This window comes from Haliaeetus albicilla, chromosome 5 (genome assembly GCF_947461875.1).
Source record: "Haliaeetus albicilla chromosome 5, bHalAlb1.1, whole genome shotgun sequence".
In the NCBI taxonomy this organism is placed as follows: domain Eukaryota; kingdom Metazoa; phylum Chordata; class Aves; order Accipitriformes; family Accipitridae; genus Haliaeetus; species Haliaeetus albicilla.
Genome location: NC_091487.1, coordinates 2,365,953 through 2,386,178, shown reverse-complemented (window position 1 = coordinate 2,386,178; position 20,226 = coordinate 2,365,953). Strand labels below are relative to the sequence as shown.

The 20,226-nt window shown below is 42.8% G+C and overlaps 1 protein-coding gene across 1 annotated transcript in view; it reads left to right on the top strand.

Annotated features, from left to right (window-relative positions):
- The window catches only part of MDGA2 (MAM domain containing glycosylphosphatidylinositol anchor 2), a 382,087-nt gene that overhangs the window by 87,708 nt on the left and 274,153 nt on the right, over positions 1 to 20,226 (top strand). The window lies entirely within an intron of this gene.

The window sequence follows — 20,226 nt, the reverse complement described above, 5'->3', positions numbered from 1 at the left end:
TACAAGCCTGGCTATTGCATTTACAAGAAAGCAGCTAAATGCAGGTGTGCAGATTCAGACATGCTCAGCAGGACAAACTGTGATTTAATTTGTTTGAAGGGGGTATAAAACTTCTTAGATAAGCTTTGTTAATAGAAATGTGCAATCGTATCTCTAAAGGAAACACTTCTCCAAATATCAATGCAATTGATCTCCTTTTCAGTTTTAATTAAGCCATATCTCCCTTCGTGATAGCACACCAAATTGTTTTGCTGCTTGTTGCAGACACAAGGGTTTAGCCAAAACCCTTTTATTGCTGCTGGAAAATCTGAAGATTTTCATCCAGTGTGCTCTAGAGGAGTAAGAGTCAGGAAGGTGCTTCCACAGGTTGGTTTTTTGTTGTTGGGTTATTTTTTTTTTGAGTGCAGCTGCCTATGGAAACAAAATGCAAAACTCTTTGAAGCATTGTGCTTTGGGCCAAAGCTGGGAAACTGGGTTGAACTGTTTTCCTCTTGCAAACAATTGTTTGAACAGAACAAACTCTCCTTGAATAATTGCCACTGCATGTGGAGTCATCTTTTTGGGGGCACGAGGATGCAGTTTGTCTTCAGTGTAGAAGCCAAGAGAGCGTGCTTTCAGGGAAAATCTAGCAAGACTAGCAATTTTATTATTAAATGTGTATTATTATGAATTTTTAAAAGATGCATTTCCAAGACTCTTGGGCAAATTGGAGTCCGATAGCAAACGCTAGAGTACTACTTGATGAGCAGGTCCTGTCTACATGTACTCTAAGGCTTATTAAAGGCTATAGAGAGAGACTGCCTGCTACCATGTTTTATTTAGCAGTAAACTGCATGCTGTGTTGGAGTGAGGTCGTCTGCTCTGTGGGCAAAAGACTGTTGGGCTGTAAAACATGGTGGTGGTGCAAGTTTAAACAAATGCATGCAATCTGGATGCTTGCATAGAAAAGATACTCAAATTCAGCTAGTCCTAGACTGAGCATAAGTTTCTGGGAGAAGTATTTGCAAGAATTCTTCCAGTTTGTATGGTTTATTGCAGAATGCATGTAGGGCATTTCAACAGAAGTTAGTTTTCAATTTAAGAAAACTATTTAGTTGCAGTAAATAGATATGTGTAATACCTGTTTTACTGCAGGCACAATTGCTACTGTCAGTAGCTCGGTTCATCCTTAGCCAGTGTCATTAATAGAGGGGGGGATAACCAATCCTTCCCATCACACTCCAGTTAGTGGTGTGATCCTGGTAGTTGCAGTGAGCCAGTGGTGTTGAGGAAACAGTACTAACTTCTGGTCAGTGGCTTACATGATACTCTGATGGATGAAGCAATACTGCCTTTATTTCTCTGAGTTTTTATGTATTTGAGTAGCTTGTGATTGCCAGGTTGTTGAAAGTGCTTAGGTATATCTCATCTCTTAAACTATGCATAGGAGTGCTGCCTGTCACAAAGGTGTGTGGTTATTTAATATGTAAATGCTTGTGTGTGAAATGAGAGACATGACAGTGGAAACCATTTGTGTATATCTTTCTGGTACTTTTCTGGTCTATATTTCACAAAAAAATGTGATAGCTTGCACTTAAACTGGCAGGAAAACTGCCATAATTGGAGTGGCATGTCTGGTTTTTGTATTTATATTTATTTCAAAGTACAAAAATGCTTTTTGGAGGAAAAAGCAGAAGAAGAATAGCTGGCATCCTGAAGGGAAAAAATTCAATATGAAACAGCCACTAAAGTAGGTCAGTTTTTAAATCTAGTGACTTGTCAGTGCCTTTTAAAAATAGGAACCGTCAGGTATCCAGGTCTTCTGTCTGCCTCCAGGATTTTTTTTTGTCTGAGTTTTGGCAAATCCAAGACCCAGATAGTGCGATTACTGAATTGACATCAAAGTGCTGTTAGTGTGCTCCAGCTTAAAGTCACCATGTTCGGGATCCAGGCGCCTACTTTTGCTGAGCAATCCTGAGTATGCCCAAAGGCAAGAGGACTTTCTGGGGAGCCCAGAGATCCAGACCTTTGCTCAGGTGAGCCAACCTGGCCTTAGCCTCCACCCATGTCCCGTTTTATGAGCAAGTTGCAGCCATGTGGTCCACTTCCAAAGTCATGACATGATCAGAGTAGAAGAGGCTGGTGGAAAGACTTCAGCCCAGGAGCATCTGGGTTTCCAAAGCACCGGTTGGGACCTCTGGGCAGCCTTGGCCTCATAGATGGTGTTGATGAAGGTCTTGAGAGGAGGTAGATGGGGGTGAAGGGAAGGTTGGGTGATGAATTAGTCCATATTAAGGAAAAAGATGAAGGAGGAAATTCTTAAAGTAATGATGCACAGTTAGGGTTTTTTTGTTTTTTTTTTTTTTTTTAGGAGTGACAGTATGAGAGTGTAGCTGAATGTGAATTCCTGCTCAAGACCTGAGGGATGGCCATGTTTATACAGCATCTCTGTAGGAAACTGTGGGGGATGGCTTGTATATCTGCAGCCTCTATTATCCCTACAACAATGCCATCACTGTCAGATGCCATGTTATCTATCATTCATTGCAGTGACATAGCTATGGGAAAGAAAAGAAATAATTAAAACTTGGCCTAAAACACTATTAGGCTTCGTTAGCAGAGGCATTATACACTGGGGGATTTAAAGAACAGTTAAAATTAAGAGCTAAGACTGTTAGTGAGCTGCTATCTCCGTGGTCTTTATTCTTTGAGACAGGAAGGGCAGACAGGACACACAGACATAAGGGAAGGACTGTCACTTCAGGGGAGTTTGGCTGAGGATAGCAGCAGGTTGCTCTGCTTGGCTGTACGGCTGGAGAAAAGTGTGCCTGGCAGGGTGCTTGGTGATGGGGGGACATGTACTGTTGCAGAGGATGGACCCAGAGGTGTGATAAGCACGATGAGGGTAGGATCCCCCCAAAATGTGGCACTGGAAGGGGGTTACAGGGGGAGCGAGGCTCACAGAGCTGGCCTGGTAACACCAGTTATGTGTGAGGAGCACACGCAGGAGCAGCGGCCGTTGTTCTTCAAGCAGTGACTTCAGTCGGGATTGACCCTCAGAGCTGGGTGCTGAGTGAGGTGGTGTGAATCCCTCCTTATGTTTGTCAGCATTTGGCTGCAAGGCTGCAGATGGGAAGGCCTTGATTTCTGTAGTAATACTGTCTCTGCAATCAGGTTTTCAATGAAAGTTTCTGTTCTGCAGCCCCGATTGCAGCACAATAGCCCAGATGCCTGCAAAATCTCTGAATTTGTTTTTTCCTCAGTAAAAAGAGTGGTGCCCTTTCTTTGCTCCTCTCTAAATTAGATACTACTCTGGAGAAAACACCAGAGCAATGTAGCATATCGGTAATATTCAGTGTGAATCCTATTCTGCACTGCTTCCTTGCAGGCACAGAAGGGTATTTATTAGAGACAGAAATCTTAGTCTTGGAGTGTTGTTTCTCCATAAAGTATGCTTTTGTCTTCTGAAAAATAGCTGTTCGGTGACATGAAGATGAAGGACTGCAACCTAGATGTGGCTGTTGTGACACCTGGGAAGTTAAAGCCGTAGAAAGATTTGGCATTCAGGGCTGAGGTCTGTGGAGGATTGGAGGTGACACTGTCATTTACATCCTTGTCCTCTGACAGGTGAACAAAGCTATAGTCTTGCATTGCAAACATACTGGGGGGAAAAATGAAACCATCTATTTGTTATTCATAGCAGGGTTAGAGCTTTCTGTGCTTGTTTAAGTCTCTTGTCTTTCTGTGGAGCAAGCTAATGTATGTGCTAATGTAGAAATTTGCTGAAGCTCCTAACAGCATGAAAAAGGACACACTCAATGAAAAGCTTATCAGTCATTATTAAAGTTTGCCAATGTGGGAAACAGTGTGATCATCACAGATACCTCTCGTTATCATACACCTGCTGGCAGCCTTCCCAAAGGGAGATTGCTATCAGACCCATTTGCTGGGATGGTTGAAATGCAGAGAGCTGGCTTGGAGCTGCTTTGCTGCGTGCAGAGGCATCTCATGCCACGGTGGGCATACAGCCTCGATGACCGAGATGCCTCATGGCTGCCCAGTGTTATGTGATGACTTGTAGATTGGTGTAAAATTGGGCCCAGTCTTCCCTCTTGTTCCCCCAAGTGTTTGGTTTTTTTTCTTTTAAATTGCTTATGAAAAAAATGCTTGGGCTAATCAAACAGCATCATGATATCAGCCAAGCCCACGTGGCTGTGAAGGTTCACCATACTCAGCAGTCAGTGGCACACACGTACAAGACCAAGACCAGTGTGACCTCTGTTTTTGTGTCTGTGTCCAGCTGACCTACGTGTATTTACATCTGATTTGACTAAGGATGGTCTGTAGCATGAACTCAAAGTGAGATCAAACTTCTATCTCTAGATCCAAGGTGGGATCCCTTGCCCTTTTCGACCCTGGTCTCTGATGTGCTGCCTGAGGAGTTGGTGGTCACTGTTTGCTGCCTGACCCCCATGCGGGCACCAACGGGTGTAGATGCATGGCACAGTTTGAGCTGGATGTGCCCCACTGCATCTCTGTAGGTGACCTTATCTCATGGTAAGGGTATGGCCATTCCCATAGGACTTCTTGTAGAAGGTTATGCATGACTCCGTGCATGTACAGCCTTTCTTTTTATGTGTTTCTATGCTCATGCATCACAAAATACTAGAATAATGGTAACTTCCCAGTCATACTTCCCTGCACTAATACTGGCTACTCATATTTCTGTACCTTAGGTGACAGGATTAAAGTCCTAGGCCCTGCAGATTACTTGCTATTAATTTACTTATTCTTACTGACCTACAGTATTCCTAATGAGTCTTCCACCTTGTTCTCCAGCCTGAATGCACCAAGCCTACTTGTATTGGGAAACCTTTGAGTGCATTGAATGTGTTTTAGCCAAAGCTAGGGCCACCTACAGTGAAATGTATCTGGTCTTCCCCTAAATCTCACTGGTCTTCCACCTACACGTTTCAACTAACATGTGCCCTTGCTCAATGCCAAAAGAGAGTTGAGCTTGTGTTGGGAGAGAAAGATGACTGGGAAGAGCCAGGAGCTGGAAAGCCTTTCTGTCCTGTGGGTTTGGCTTCTTTAGCTTAGCAAATTGCAAGCTGAGAGGAGATCCAGTGCTGTTAGCAGAAAAGGCAAAAGTGGTTGTTTAGATCTTCAAGCCAGAGAACAGCGATTGCGCATGAACAAATCAATATAAAACAAAGCAAGAAGACATCTGAGACTCCAATTAAGAAGGAGATTTATAATCATGGGGATAGTGAGGCTCTGGAACAATTTTTAGTAGTAGCAGTGGGGTGAAAAACAGCCCAGGGCTTTCAAGGTTGATAGCTCATAGAAAGGGCTATGTGTTGGAGATGCCTGTAGTGTTAAGAGTTGCAGCCTAGGATGGTGAGGTTCCATTATCTTTTATTCCTATTGCCTTTATATTTGGATAGTTGAATTTGTCTTGTACCCATGGTGTGCCCCAGGGTGAATGTAGGCATCTGCTCTCTCCAGCGCCAAGGTTTCCATCCAGAAGGCCCCAATTTGTCCTACATGAAGCCACGCAGCCTGAGAGGTAGTGTGTCAGCATTTCTTTTCCCCAGGAAAGGGATGCTCTGCTACTGTTTGTATGTTTGAATGTAAATAATTATTCTGTCCCTATTATATACCCTCTGTTTAGCTGGAAAGCTTCTCTGGACTCCCATTTATCAGTGTGTGACTATAGTTTTTATACCCAAGTCTTTCTCTGGAAAACTATAATGTTCCACTGGCATGATATGAAACAAATAAAGCAGTGAAAGAGGATGTGTATATTATTTTTTAATGAGAACTGGCTTATTCCTGGGAGGAAAGGGTTTACTTTACTAGAGAAAATAAGACCACAATTCCAGAGCCTCCCATGCAAGTCAGTTCATGAAAACCTGACCTCCAAGAAGCACATCTGTACCTCCCGTTTACCCACTGCTAATAGACAGCGCAGAGTCCGTTAGGTTCAAAATAGCATCTTCCAGTATTAGCTTTAATCTCTGCTGTAGGGTAGATTTACTTCTGTTTGTACCTTTACACAGCCCACTCCATCCCTGCCTGCTCCTCTGCTAGAATTAGCCCCTAAATTAGGCTCATTCTTCTGTCCCTGGGAACAGGATATTAAAGTTAGGAGGAGATGGGCTGAGATGGGCATTTTGCCTCCTGTGTTATTAGCTGGCCATAGCAACAGGCTTGTAATCACCTCCTTTCTTCTACACCAGGAAGGAGCTACAACCCTGCTGCTTCGCAAACTGGCATCTGCTGGCATCTGTGAAGAAGCCACACATGGCAAGGTGGTGGGTGGTAGTGCCAGGTCCCTGACCGGCATCCTTGCCTCTCCCCAGCCGAGCCAGCCCCCAGCGAGATCGCCCCGAAAGCATCGTGAGTGTGCAGCAGGTTGGCGTGCTGGCCGGCAGCCCACCGGCACTAGCTCAAGGTGTGATTAGATAACCAGAAAGCATTGCAGATATTTTTCCTAAAACACCAATTGCTCCCTGCTGTGCTGTTCCTTTGCTTGCAGCAATTTCTAGGCTGCTGCTTCTCTTTGACAACACCGTTCTGAACACTCTCAGGACTCCTGCTTTATTTGCAATAGAGGTCATTTCAGCTTAAGTCGCCTGGAGGTTTTAGGGGCACGCTAATAAAGCCTTGTGGGAGGTGGTCTCATTTTTACATAGTGCTTTGCTTATTGGAGCTCTGTTTAAAAGAATACAAGATACCTGGTGTGCCCATGGAGATAAAAATGAATTGAAAGGTCAACACAGCCTTCGTGTTCCCGCTTTTGCTTGTAGAGATTTTTTGCACAGAGAAAAGGCTGTGGTCTATAATTTATTGCTTTGAGAAAGTGCTGAGAGGGCTGTACTAGGAACAGCTTAGAGAAAATATGATTATACACACACACATATGCTGGCAAGTCAGCAAAGGAAGGACAGAAGGCAGTTCACCATGCCAGATCATGTCTTGGCTATTTGTGCATGTCACTTAAGATGGCCAAAGATTTGTGGCTTTTGTAGAGGTTTATATGTTGTCTTGTGTTCTAAGTAGGATGAGCTGGAGCTTGTAGCTGCTTTGCTCAAGACCTTTGGAGAAGCTGAGGGGTATGGTGAGTGAGCGTGGAATGGTAATTGCAGCAGCTATGAAGTCTCTGGAGCTAACGACAGGTCCTGAGTTTCCCTGTACAGCTGAATGTGGGGTTTTTTGCACAGTAGGACTTTCTCTTCTATGCAGAACATGTGCAATTTTTGCTTCTCCCCTACTATGCTCATCTTTTCCTCCCAAGGAAGGTGAAAATGAAGAAATTAGTTTTCGAAGAAGCCCTGATTGAAGTCAGTGGGACGTACTTCCATGTACTCTGCACCTCTGATCATCTGGCTTCTCTGACTTCTCATTCTTCCACTGTCTTATACTTTTGCAGATTTACAGATTCCTCGGTGAGCTTAGGATTGATTGTAGGATTGCAATGAACTGCCTGGACTGGGTGCTACAATTTCCCCTGGAGCCTTTCCTTATGTAGGCTCAAACCTGTAGCCAGCAGCAGTTCCTGTAAATGACTTGCACTAGAGCAGGTAGACAACCATCCTGTTCTCCACAGCTGGCAAGCATGTCAGCCAGGCTGTGGGTCCTCTTCTTTTGCTGCAGTCTGTTTTCATCCTGAAGTGTACCATTCCCTGGGGAACATGGACCTACGGCACCCTGAGAGCTGTATGTCACCATATTCCTACTGCATCTTATATGGAATGTCATCAAGATGGTACGGACCTCAGCTGGAAATGCTGAACAAGAACGTGGCCATTAACTTTTCGTATTTAAACTGACTGAACATGTACAACTGGTGCAGCAACCTCTGAGTAATGATCCTAGTGATGAGTTCCTCACCTTCTACCCTGCCAGAATTCTTCTATACCAAGAGAGACTCACTGGCCCTTCCACCTGACCCTTTCTTATGGTGATTTATTTTTGAGGGCATCATAAAGCACCAAATGACTACAAATTACAGGAACATTGTAATACTCTGGCTTTGAGGCGACTTTACTAGTCATGTGAGGGCTTTAAGGTGGGAAATAAAGTACAGACCAGCTGCCTCAGCCACACATGGCTGGTGTTTCAGCATAAGTGTAAACTGAATCTGAGCTGGGCTGCATGAGGCAGGATGCATTTTTTGTGACAGAAGTGAGGTAAGTGAATCTTGAGAATAAAAATGAAAGGGGAAAAAAAAATCTTGGGCATATTGTATTTGGATGACAGGCTAAAGCAAAAAGAGGGTCACTAGGAAAATAGAGATGATCGTGTTATTCTGTCACTGAAAAGTGTCCTGGGAAAGCATTTCCACTCAGGAAAATATCAGCTGGTAAAGTTTGTTTCTTGGTTTTCTCCAAGGCTTCGCAGACCTTTTAATGAAAACAGAAGTTGCTGAGTGGTGTTAAAGCATGGCTCCAGAAGGTCAGTTTGTAGGTGGCTGTGTTCTTGTGGTGTATTGTAAACACAGGTAGTTCAGCTTGTGTTCGTGAGCCACGAGCCTGTAGGTTGAGAACATGTGGACTTTGGGGTGGGAAGACCATTACTAGCTGGGATGCCAGAAACCTTCCATGTTTCTGTCAAACAGGTTGCCTAGAGAGGTTGTGGAGTCTCGATCCTTGGGGATAGTCAAACCTTGGCTGTTCCCTGGAGCAATCGGCTCCAGCTGTCCTGCCTGGAGCAGCAGTGTTGGACCAGATCATCTCTAGAGGTGCCTCCAGTCTCAACCATTCTGGGTTTCAATGGTTTATCCACACTTCAGTGCAAAGGAAAGGACTGGAGCTATGTAGTCCCCTTTATTTCCATCTACCTCCTTGGCCTTCTTCCATCCTAATACATATACGGCCACCCAAGCTGGGAAGCACTTTCGTTATATTTTGGAACGTGTCCCACTAAGAGACTCTTTTGGAATAACTGCCACAAAGGAGATATCAGCATAAAGAAACAAAGCATATATCCGTGCCAACTGTGTTGCCAAAACTGCATGAAGGCAAAAAATGAGTGGTTTTAAAAAAAAAAAAAAGAAAAGTTGGATAGTGGTACAAATTAAATTAGGAGATGCAGAAATAAGCAATTAAAAGTAGATGAAAACATGTATACTGCATGCCAGCAAGTAAAATAATACGTAAAAAAAAAAAAAAGTTGTGTGAATTCAAGCCCCTTGGAAAGCGTGAAATTGTTAGGTTTTGGGTAGCTGATCATTTGATTTGCCTTGTAAGAAAAAAGAATTAAGAGCAGTTAAGCTGCAGTTTTCATGTTTTCCCCACCATTTAAAAGGCACTCCCAATGCTGGGATGACAAAGCGCTGCTTCATCTGCAGTATTTCTGTGGCAAGGTGAAGGCCTGCACTGGGATTAAGTTGTTTTTTTTTCCCTAGAGCAGAAGAACAAAGTCTTCCTAAGCATGGGGCGTGGTGGTGTTAAAACTCTCATCGCTGCAGCTCCTTGCATCTGAGCACAGATTTACAGCATGCCCTGAAGTCCCTGATATTTTATGATCTTTGTGTGGTTGTTGATAAGTCTTTCAAGTAATTGCAGGTGTAATATCAGTCTGCTTTAGTGTGCAGTATAAACCAATTAAAGGCAGCTGGTAGTCTGTGCCAGATACAACAGTCGTAAGATCTAGGAGAAGAAAGCGAGAATGTTGTCCTCAATTTTGCCTCAGCTCAATTTCCTTTCAGCTCTGTTTCCTCCCCTCTTTCCTCAGCAAAGTGCAGCCAAAATACATCTTAGTTTGCAGGAATCTCTGCTCAACAGTAGTTTCTGGTTTAAGATGGGTTATGAGCTCAAAATTTTCAGTTGTCCTGTTTGGCAAAGCTGATTGTTCTGGAGACATTTAAATTTGGAAGTGATGCTAACAGTTGGCTTCAGTGTGCCCAGTGAAAAAGAAATTATGTGGCATTGTGGACAAAGCCAAGCTGTAAGGAGAAAAGGATGAGAGGAACACAATAGAGAAACATGTCAGCATTGCACTGTCTTGAAATATTTCATGTCCAGGTAGTTGTGTAAAGTACTCTAGTTCATATAAAACCAGCTCAAAATCCAAGATCTTTTTTTTTTTTTTTGAAAAGAATTTGAAAGAAATGTCTAAATGAGAAGTTACTGTACAAAATACAAGCTAGAAAATTTGTGATCAGTCTCATGAGAGGTGATGTAGCCAGAGTGCCATGTTTTAGCCCACTTAAAAATGCAGCCTTGGATAAGCAGGAAGGCAGTTTGGGCACCCCAGATTCTGCCTTGCAGTGGAGTGGAGCAATCTCATGTTCAGTGCTTTGGCATCTCCCTCAGGCTTGGGCACTGCTCCTGGTAGGATTAGCTGGGAGATTAAGCTGCTTCCCGAGTTCTGGCATGCAAGTAAGAATACCTTGGATACTCTGCTCTCTGGAGATCGGAAGATTACCTTAATGCTGAACATGGGAAGCAGCAGATTGTTTTTTATCCAGCAAGGAATAGGTATTGTAATTCAACCCCAGAGCCACACTGGCATTTTGCTAAGAGCGATGGCCTGCAACTACTCATATATTTGTGCAAGTACGTATGGCTTTTGTATCAATATATGTGCAGTATCATGACACAGAATAAATAAAGTATGCATGAATAAGTAATTTACACTTTATATATAATCTTAAAGCTGCATCATCTGCTGCTTTCTCTTCACCTGTTTCCATTTCTTTTCCTTCTTTCAATCAATCACTGCTCTTGTATCCATTTTTTTCAAGCATTCCATTTCTTTTCTCAAGCTTTTTCTTGCTCTGTATTATTTCCATTTATATTCCCTCCCATGCTCGGTCCCTATCCCTTACGTTCCCAATGTCCTGCATATTCTCTTTGAGAAACAGTAGCATCCTCTGAGCCCAGCAGAAATGCAGATCTTTGCCCAAAGCTTGCACAAAACCCACTATGCAGGCTTAACTCGGCACATGAGGAGTTTTATCGGGTTTTTGATGACCTCTTTCTTCTCCAGCTTGCCCTTGTAAATGCTCCAAGGGAAGGCAGGCTTGATAGCAGGAGGCAGTGTCGGATGGGTGTCAGCAATGATTGCAAGCAAAATGACTCGCTGAGCTTTCTGCAGCTCCAAGTACGTGGGCAGAGAAGCAAAGATTGAGAGACAACCCTGGGAATAAACCCCTCGGTGGCGGTTGTGTTGGGAGATGTGAGAAATGGCAGGTGGGACGGTGAAGCAGAGGCTTCTTCAAGTGTCAGGAGATTGGTCCTGCTTCCTCACAGGTTATATTTGGGCACCATTGGGGCAGGGCTTTATTGCTTTCAAGGTTTACTTGTTCACAGATTTTTTTTTTTAGGATCATATAGTTTGTCTTATCACAGGATAATACTGTAGTGCAGTGCTCAGGTAAATTTGTTCTTTGTATCTAGATTCTTCTCTTGTAATGCTAAATAATGTCACCTGTACTGCCTGAAGATGTGCTGTAGATTTTGGGGGCTTATTTCAGAAATTTCAGCTTTGCATGTTATTATAAAACCCCAAGAAACAAGCCAAACAAGAACCCCCCCATAACGAGGCACAAGTCTTTACGAGCTTCTAGAAGCAAATAACTTTTGACATCTGCAGAACTACTTGTTTGTCTCTAAAAAAAAAAAAGAGTTGTCAATCCCCATGTTACTTTTTAATGAAAAGTGGGAGTGACTGTTCTCCTAGAATATACTTCAGGGAGTATTCATTTATTTTAAATGGATGTGAAGATTTGTGGTGTCGTCAAGGTACGTAGAGTGTAAGTTCACTTTCAGCAAAATCCATGTGGAAAATTTCACTGCGAGGAGGGCTGGCATACTTTTCACTGTGTGAAAACCAGTGTCAGAGCAAGCAACGCTGTGCCACAGCAGCAATAACTTTTTGTCATTTTATGTGCAGTAAAATTAACAGTATTTTGAGGGTAAGGTCCATAAATAGTGTTATGTAAGCTTTTAATGATGTTATCTTTTTCACTTACCTTTGGCTTTACTCAGCATCTGGTTTATTGCATCTGTGGTGCTGCTGGGTTTTTAATATGTCTGTGTGAATTTAAGTCAGAGCTGAACTTCATAAAAATGCAATAATGGCCAAATGTTTAAAGGCACATGTGTGAAATGCACAATTAACCATGGCTTGAGTGAAGTAATTAAAAATCATCCTGAAATGTAGGAGAGCTCCACATGGCATTGTGATTCTCTAAGCAGCTGTTGTGTAGTGTCCATTTTATTCCTTAATTATTTCATTTCTTAATTACTTTCTATCAATGTACAACCTTGTATTTTTGCAATAATAAAATAGCAAATTCTTTGGGTTCTTAGCGTTCACTACTGTCAGTCAAAGCAAGCCGGGCTTTGAGCGTATGTGGTCAGGACTGCCTAAAATGAGGCCACAAAATGAACCACCCTAATTAAACATCTAAAGCTGTAGATGTGATGGACCACCAACCAGTCCTGAAGGCCCCTAGAAGCGGTATGGCAGCTTGGTCTTGAAAGGATGCTGGCAAAGCGTACTGAGATCCAGCTCAGCCAGAGCTGTCCTCTGAGGACTGTGCGAGGGTCCATCTTTCATCTTCTTGACGGGTTCTTCTCAGCTTCCTGCTGAAGAATTGAATTTCTATGGCACTTTTATCCTTTTGTTTATGTTCGCGACATAACAGTAAGCATCTTGGGGGAGACAGTAAATAATCTCATAATTCATGAATATTTATGCTTGCACTTGAATGATTAGAAAGTTGGGCCCCAAATTAGTTAGTCAAGAGACTAACTTGTCCCTAGCAGAGCCTTGATGGGCTTTCTGCTTCTGAAATCAAATATATATTTTTCTTTTTATTCCAGGAAAGCAAAGCCAGGCTTGAGCCAGGTGTGTATCTGATACCAGCCCACTGGTGCAGAGAGCTGCAGTAAAAATATCTTTTCAAAACTAAGAGCTGGATTTGCAAACTAATTCCAGGATACATGCATTACAAACAAATGTGATGGCGTGAAATGGTGCAAGAGTTAACAGTATCATTAAATCTTCCCTACCATCGAATGAAATTGCTGAAATGCTATAAGGAGATAATGCTTCATTATGTTTGAAATTAATTAGTCTCTTTAAGGAGGCCTATATTTTAGTTGTCTGAATCTGAAAGGGTGACTTAAATGGTAACATCTCTGCTTTTTTTGTGACCTCAGCTGTGCTGTCTGCTTAAATGCTGCCTCAGAGGGGGAAAAAAGGACCTGCTTTTCATATGTACTTCTCCTCATCCAAGGCATTTGAAGTGAAATAATAAGTTCTGAGATAAGTGCCCTGCAGGCCCTTTGGGGTGTCATGGTGCATAAGTCTTCCTGGAATCCGTACCTGCAGAGCTAAAAATAGGGGAAGTCGTGTGCTGCTTTTCATTATTTTTTCGATGAGACGAGGGTGGAAAACAGGCATTGACTTTTCCTCGTTGTTGTGTGTTATTCACACAGGTCTGAGCAGCTTTAGTTCCATTTATCGAAAACTGAAAAGGCTCCAAAAAAAAAAAATCCAAGGGGAAGTTTTTGTGTTGGGAGAATTACATAGAGGAGGAGAATGAGGGGACATGGAAGGAAATTCAGAAAAACTGCTGAGGGGCAGAAAGAAAAGAAAAAGTCTTGGTGTGTTATTCAGGTTTAGGAGGAGCTGCAGGAACAAGTCATGAGCCGATGTTTCAGCCTGATGTGGTAGCTTCGTTTTCTCTCTGATAGATGATCTTTTGGGAGACACTAGGCATAGACTTCATGGGTAACAGTCAAACCTTGCTTAGAAGAGTGAATGCAATTGAGGTGTCATCCAGAGCTGTATGTCCAAGAGAGTGGTCCACAATCGTGTCCTGTAGCTACCAAGCATCCAGGAGCTGAAGGGTAGTCCTTCTCCCATCAGTGGTCCATCTCTGTTGCCTTCCTGCTGTTTGCCTGGGCTAAGAGTCTCGCACCTCCCTGGGACTCCTACACCCCACCTCTGCCTCCCCAAATACCTCCCTGCAAACACACAGCTGCCTTACCACCCTCCTCCAGCTTCCTTCCCAAAAGTATCTTGTGCAAGTGTCCACCAAAACTTTTAATTCCCAGAGGATTTCCCCGATTGCTGCAAACAAGGCTAAGCACACTACTCTCTCCAATGGATCAGCATAAAGACCTTATGTTCAGGGGGCTGGTTTCCAGCCTGCACTGTTTCAAGTCTGTCTGCTCCTTTCCCTTGGGAACACAAGATGGCTTGTTAGGAGATCTTCTGGCTCTCTGTGCTTCTGAAAGGAAAAAAAACAAACAAAAAAAACCCAAAACAAAACATTGCCTATGATTACAGCTTTTGCCTGGTTTGATGGTCTTAAACCATCCTTACTACTGTGATGCTACCACAGAAGAAAAACACACAAAAAAACCAGAGTAAAATTAGATTTGGCTGTGATTTAGTAGCTGATGGAGAGTTGAGAATCAGGGTGATCCACTGACCTTTATGGCACCATGGTTTGCTTTTATGGTGCATTCTCTCTCTCTGCATCTATTAATTGAAAGTCCCCACCTCTCTGGAAATGATAAGCTCTTTGAGCAGAATTGTCCCTGGGGGTGTTTGAAGAATGCTCATCATAGTGGGTGGTAACAGTGGTCCTGAGCTGCATCCTGGACTCCCAGTGAAAACAAACCATCTTGTTGATGGGTTTATGCCAAAGACTTCCTGTAGCTGTTGGCTCAGTGAGAGATATCCAGGACATAAGGTTGGATGTGATACACTTCTTTTTTCATCATGCCAGCTTTGTCAATGTAACTTTCATATTTAGATTTTTTTTTTTAGGCAGTGAAATTTTAAATGGCATTTACTGATGCTGCTCAAGACTTCTGAGTATTAAGATAAATCTTAATTTACCACCCAGGGGCAGGGTGGTGCAGGGAAACCTTGGCAGGTGGAGGGCTGCTGAGGCTGGGTCAGGAGCTGGCCTCGGAGCATCACGCAATGGCCAGGGAAAGTCGGTGAGGGCGACAAGGGTCAGGAAATGGTGGGGCAAGCCAAGGTGGGATGGGGACGTAGAGCAGCGTGCGCTGCTGTGAGTGCAAAGGGCTGAGAGCAGCCGGAGTGGCCAGGGTGGCCTTCCCTGAGCTGGTAAGGTATGCCTCAGGGATGACTCACTCTGTCAAGTGGTGATTGATTACAAGAAGCCTCTGATAATTAACTGTTGAGGCATGTGGGATGTTTAATTGGCACAGGATTCAGCGATTTATTGTGTCGGTGTGTACTTAATCACGCACATCTGGGGTGGTCTGCTCTGTAGCTCTGTCGTGGGCTCACAGGATTTAAGGAATAGAGATATCCCAGATTCGACTAGAAAAGGTTATGAAATCCAGCACAACTGCGTGTTTTTCTCTCTTCTACACAGTCTCTGCCTCTCTCCTGTGTAGGAGTGCTAACCTTGATGCTTTAGAAGCTGAAGACAAGCTGTGAAATAAATTATTTTTCCTCTCCAAGCCAAGTCTCTAGGATCATCTAGAATAGTAGGCTGATAATTTTCTACAATTATTAATCTACTGAGAAAGAGTATTAATAGTTGAAATCTCTAAATGTTTTGTTTACCCTTCAGTTTCTTATGAATGCTGATTAGAAAAGATGTTTTTTCTGGATATTTTGGAGAAAATAATTTTTCCAGTGCTGATAATTTAATCCACAGATTAAATTTGACCCACTTCTCTCAGTGTCATTATTTCACCTCAGGTACTTTAGATTATAAGTCCTTCCTCTATTGTACTGTGCTTCAAATCCTAGGAGGATTATGTGTAATTATGTGACAGACGCATGGGATGGGAAAAGCTAAAAATGTATGCATTTATTTTTTTTTACCTGCTGAGGCATTTTGTCTTCTCTCATTAAGAGACACGATGAGGAGAGGAGGTTCTTCCTGCCATTAACACACCACACGGGAATATTTATTGCTGTGCAGCTATCCCAGGTTCTCATGCAACGCTCGGCACGTGTGATGAGGCTGTCAGGACATGGGGTTGGTATTAAAACTGATGAGCACACCTTTGTCTGGCTCGAGGCATCATGAAATTTTCAGGCACAGCAGACTACTAGACTTTCCTAGGCAGCATACTCTTTACAGGCTATATGTAGCCTGTAAATAGTATGTGCATCATGGAAAACACATAGGAAATGGTTAATGGATCTCAATGGGAGAATTAAAAGAAATGGGGTCTGACTTGGTTTTTAGGTAGCAAGTACTTAAAAGCAGCAGCAGTAAGGGAAATATAAGTATTTTCCTGGTATGTTATTTTTGCTGTAGTATCGAGAGTTTATAAAGGATATGGCTCAGCAAAAAATAAATTTAAATAAATTTCATAAAAAATTTTGCTTCCTGTGAAATTACAAGATTTGGAGCCCAAATGTCCTATTCCAGTCAGATGTTATCTTTTTGAAAAGTACCTGTGAGCTACCATTTAATGTCTTCAACCTTCCAGAATCTGTCAGTAGTAAGGTGCAATGCTGCTCTTAAGAACAACATACTCAAGTTATAACCCTAGAAATCCTGCTAAAAGCCTTTTTTTTTCTGCTATTGTTTTCCTGTAAACTACAGAGGTTTTATTTATAGATTATAACTTCAGAAATATTAGGAAGATATTTGATATTATAGCCATTTGAATAATGACACGAAGATGTATGTAAGTTTTTTCCCACAGGGTAACTTATTGTTATCAGATTTTTTTTTTTTAAGGAAAAGAGTAATTTCAGAAAACAGTGAGGCTTTATATTTAAAGTATAAATCCAAGTTATTCCCTCTGGAGAGAATAAGTGGTCAATACTTTAGGCTTTGCCCTGAACTTCAGTAGGTCTCATCTGGCTCATAGATTTTGTTGGAAATGGCACGATTTTGATATACAACTTTCTGATGGTGCATAACCATTAAAATAGTCTAGTTTCTTGGCTGTGAGTGTGTCTATAAATACACACACATTATTTATACATAAAACAGAGCATGAGCTTATATCTGTGCACAAATACAAAAATACTTCTGGTTTTGAACCGCTGTTTAGAGAACTGCTGGGATGTTTTTTTAGTTCTTCGACGCAGGCAGATAAGATTTTGAAGAGTTTTTGAGTCTGAATGGAATGCCTCCAAGCTATGAAAAGTAATACCTACTGTTCAAAGTGCTGGCAGAAAATACAGATAAGCTTTCCCCTTCTTCTGCAGAGAGAGACCTGCTCTCTTGTACGTACTTGCCTGGCAGGCTATGTCTGCTGGGGCCACGGCTGGAAAAGCACTTGCAATGACTAAGAGGTCACCCAAATTTGTTCCCTCCTGTTCTCCCTGTGTAGCTTTTCAGCTGTGCTGTAATTTTTTTAAGCTTCTATCCCTTTATTTGTGTGTGATGTGGAATATGCTGCTTTATCCTTCAGCACATGAGCCATTGCACTGTCGTTTGTCATGGGATGCCACTTGCGTATTTGGCATTAATCTCAACTGTGCTCGTTTTATGGACTTAATTCAGTTAACTGGTTTTTTTCTGACAAATTAGCAGCCCGTTTTTCCAAAGCTGTGCTCTGGTTTCTCTGTAGATCTGTTTGAATCAACACAAACACTCGCCATCCCAACTTACCCTCTGGCTTATTGCAAAGTGTGTCACAGTCTCTTTCTGTGGCATGTTCATCAGAAGAATAACAGCTGACGAGCACCGCTCAGAGCAGAGCTGAGTCCCCTACTACATCAGCAAGGATCTCTGCTCTGACCACTGCTAACAACTTGGGGTAGAAGGTAGGGCATGTGGTTTTAACAACAAAAACACTAAACCAGGAAAAAAAAAATGTATTTAGATGCATTTTCTAATATTGAAACTTTTCATATAAACCCCCTAATTATTCCTGCTGCAGAGCTAGGAGTATGGAACAGGACTGTAAAAGTGAACATCTTTGCATTACTTGGTGTAGCATTTAACATAGAACAAAAATATTTCTAGAAATCCATTGTTTCCAACAGCACAATAATTACTCTGTTTTCTCTAAATGGACCTGTTTTGATTTGCTTTGATTCTACAGAGAGTTCTTACTAAACATTGCTAGTAATTTCTTGATAAAATTCTGTATTTTCTGGAAAATGCTGATTTTTTGAAGATGAAATCAAAGTTTGGTTTTGTTTGTAGGTCTAGCATGGCATTCCGTCAGTGAAGATGAACAGGTTAGGAGCATTATCCATGGCATTTACCTGGCTGTGGAAAATCAGTTTTGTCACGCAGACCTCATTTCCTTCTTCTGTGAGGTTGCAAGTTTAACTGGCAAAGCTAAATTCACTGAGATGCTGAACTTAGATTATTAGAAGCCATTTGACCTAGAACTAAATATCACTCTAATTAAAAAGTGATCCCTGCAGCCTATCAAAACCTGGCATACAGAAAGGCTTAAGGACGGGCAGCTCTCATGAGCAGGAGTAGTTCATGGGGAATGGTTGCTGGTGGGGATTAGTGCTAATGGTGTGATAAAGGCTGCAGGTGACTGAATTAACCACCAATTACCATAGAATCATAGAATGGTTTGGGTTGGAAGTGACCTTAAAGGTCATCCAGTTCCAACCCCCCTGCCATGGCAGGGACACCTTCCACTAGATCAGGTTGCCCAAAGCCCCATCCAACCTGGCCTTGAACACTGCCGGGGATGGGGCATCCACAACCTCTCTGGGCAACCTGTTCCAGTGCCTCACCACCCTCACAGTGAAGAAATTCTTCCTTACATCTAACCTAAATCTACCCTCTTTCAGTTTAAAGCCATTACCCCTTGTCCTATCCCTACATGCCCTTGTAAAAAGTCCCTCCCCATCTTTCCTTTAGGTACTGAAAGGCTGCTGTAAGGTCTCCCTGGAGCCTTCTCTTCTCCAGGCTGAACAACCCCAACTCTCTCAGCCTGTCTTCTTCATAGGAGAGGTGCTCCAGCCCTCTCATCATCTTCATGGCCCTCCTCTGGACCCACTCCAAGAGGTCCATGTCCTTCTTACGTTGGGGACCCCAGAGCTGGACGCAGTACTGCAGGGGGGTCTCACCAGAGCTGAGTAGAGGGGCAGAATCCCCTCGACCTGCTGGCCACGCTGCTTTGGATGCAGCCCAGGATAGGGTTGACCTTCTCGACTGTGAGCGCACATTGCCGGCTCATGTTGAGCTTCTCATCAACCAACACCCCAAGGTCCTTCTCTGCAGGGCTGCTCTTAATCCGTGATGGTCTGGAAACAAATTTGAGTACACAGTGATGAAGATGGGCTACTTGTATACTGCGGTCTGAAAAGTTTGGGAAAATAGATGTGGTAAAAATAGAAATAGATATAGAGATGGTGAATGTAGGCTGTGCACAGGGGAGGTGAATCCTGGGGTCATGTCGTAGTCCTGGGGGAGGTCTGGGAGAGTGAAGCCTCTTGCAAAGTTCTGGGTTTCATAGCAAGCAGCTAACTGAAGGTGAGCTGCCGACACTACAGTACAGCAGCACAAAGAGGGCTGGGATGGTGGTGGCATATCCCTGTGCTTCAGTGGTGAAGATAGCACCGGTCTGGTTGTTTTCCACGCTGTTTTGGTTGTTAGCATTTTAAAAATGGGTTTTGAAGCAATAGAGAGCTAAAACAGGTTGGTGAATGTAGGAAATGCTCCATGTAATATGGATTTAGAGATTCAAAGCACCTGATTTGTCTCCTCAATATGGCCATGCTGGGTTGGGGAGAAGATGAGCAAGTTACCCCAACCCTGGAAGCTCTTTTGGAGACAGCCAACTCTTTGGTCACGGTTAGTAGGTGCTGCTGTTGCTCTGCCCATGCTCAATGGTTAAAACTGGCCAGTAAACTGCAATGGAAGAACAAAAGTGGCAGGCAGATTAAAAACTTTTTAGGGAAGCAATTAGAAATCTTTGGATTCGTTGATCTGGAAATGGATGTGCTGGCTAGGCTTTGTTTTAAGTAATTATTACATGTCACAAGCCCGGCTTTGGAGTATAGTACGGTTGTTTTGTTTTTTTCCTAAGATCTCAAGAAAAGTAAATGAGAAGCGTTGCATTCCCCTTAATATTTCCATTTTCAGCTATATCTGTAATATCTCTTCCCTTCAAATAATGCTTGTATCCATGCATTTAAGTGCAGGCTTATTACATACTAGTATTTTGACCTGAACATAGGACTTCACAAACAGGCATCCCATTACCTATAGAGCTGTTGTTTCTTCACAGTTTCTTACAGCAGCATATTTAAAAGGCTTCCTGTATGTTTCTAGCAGAAGACAAACAAGGAGTA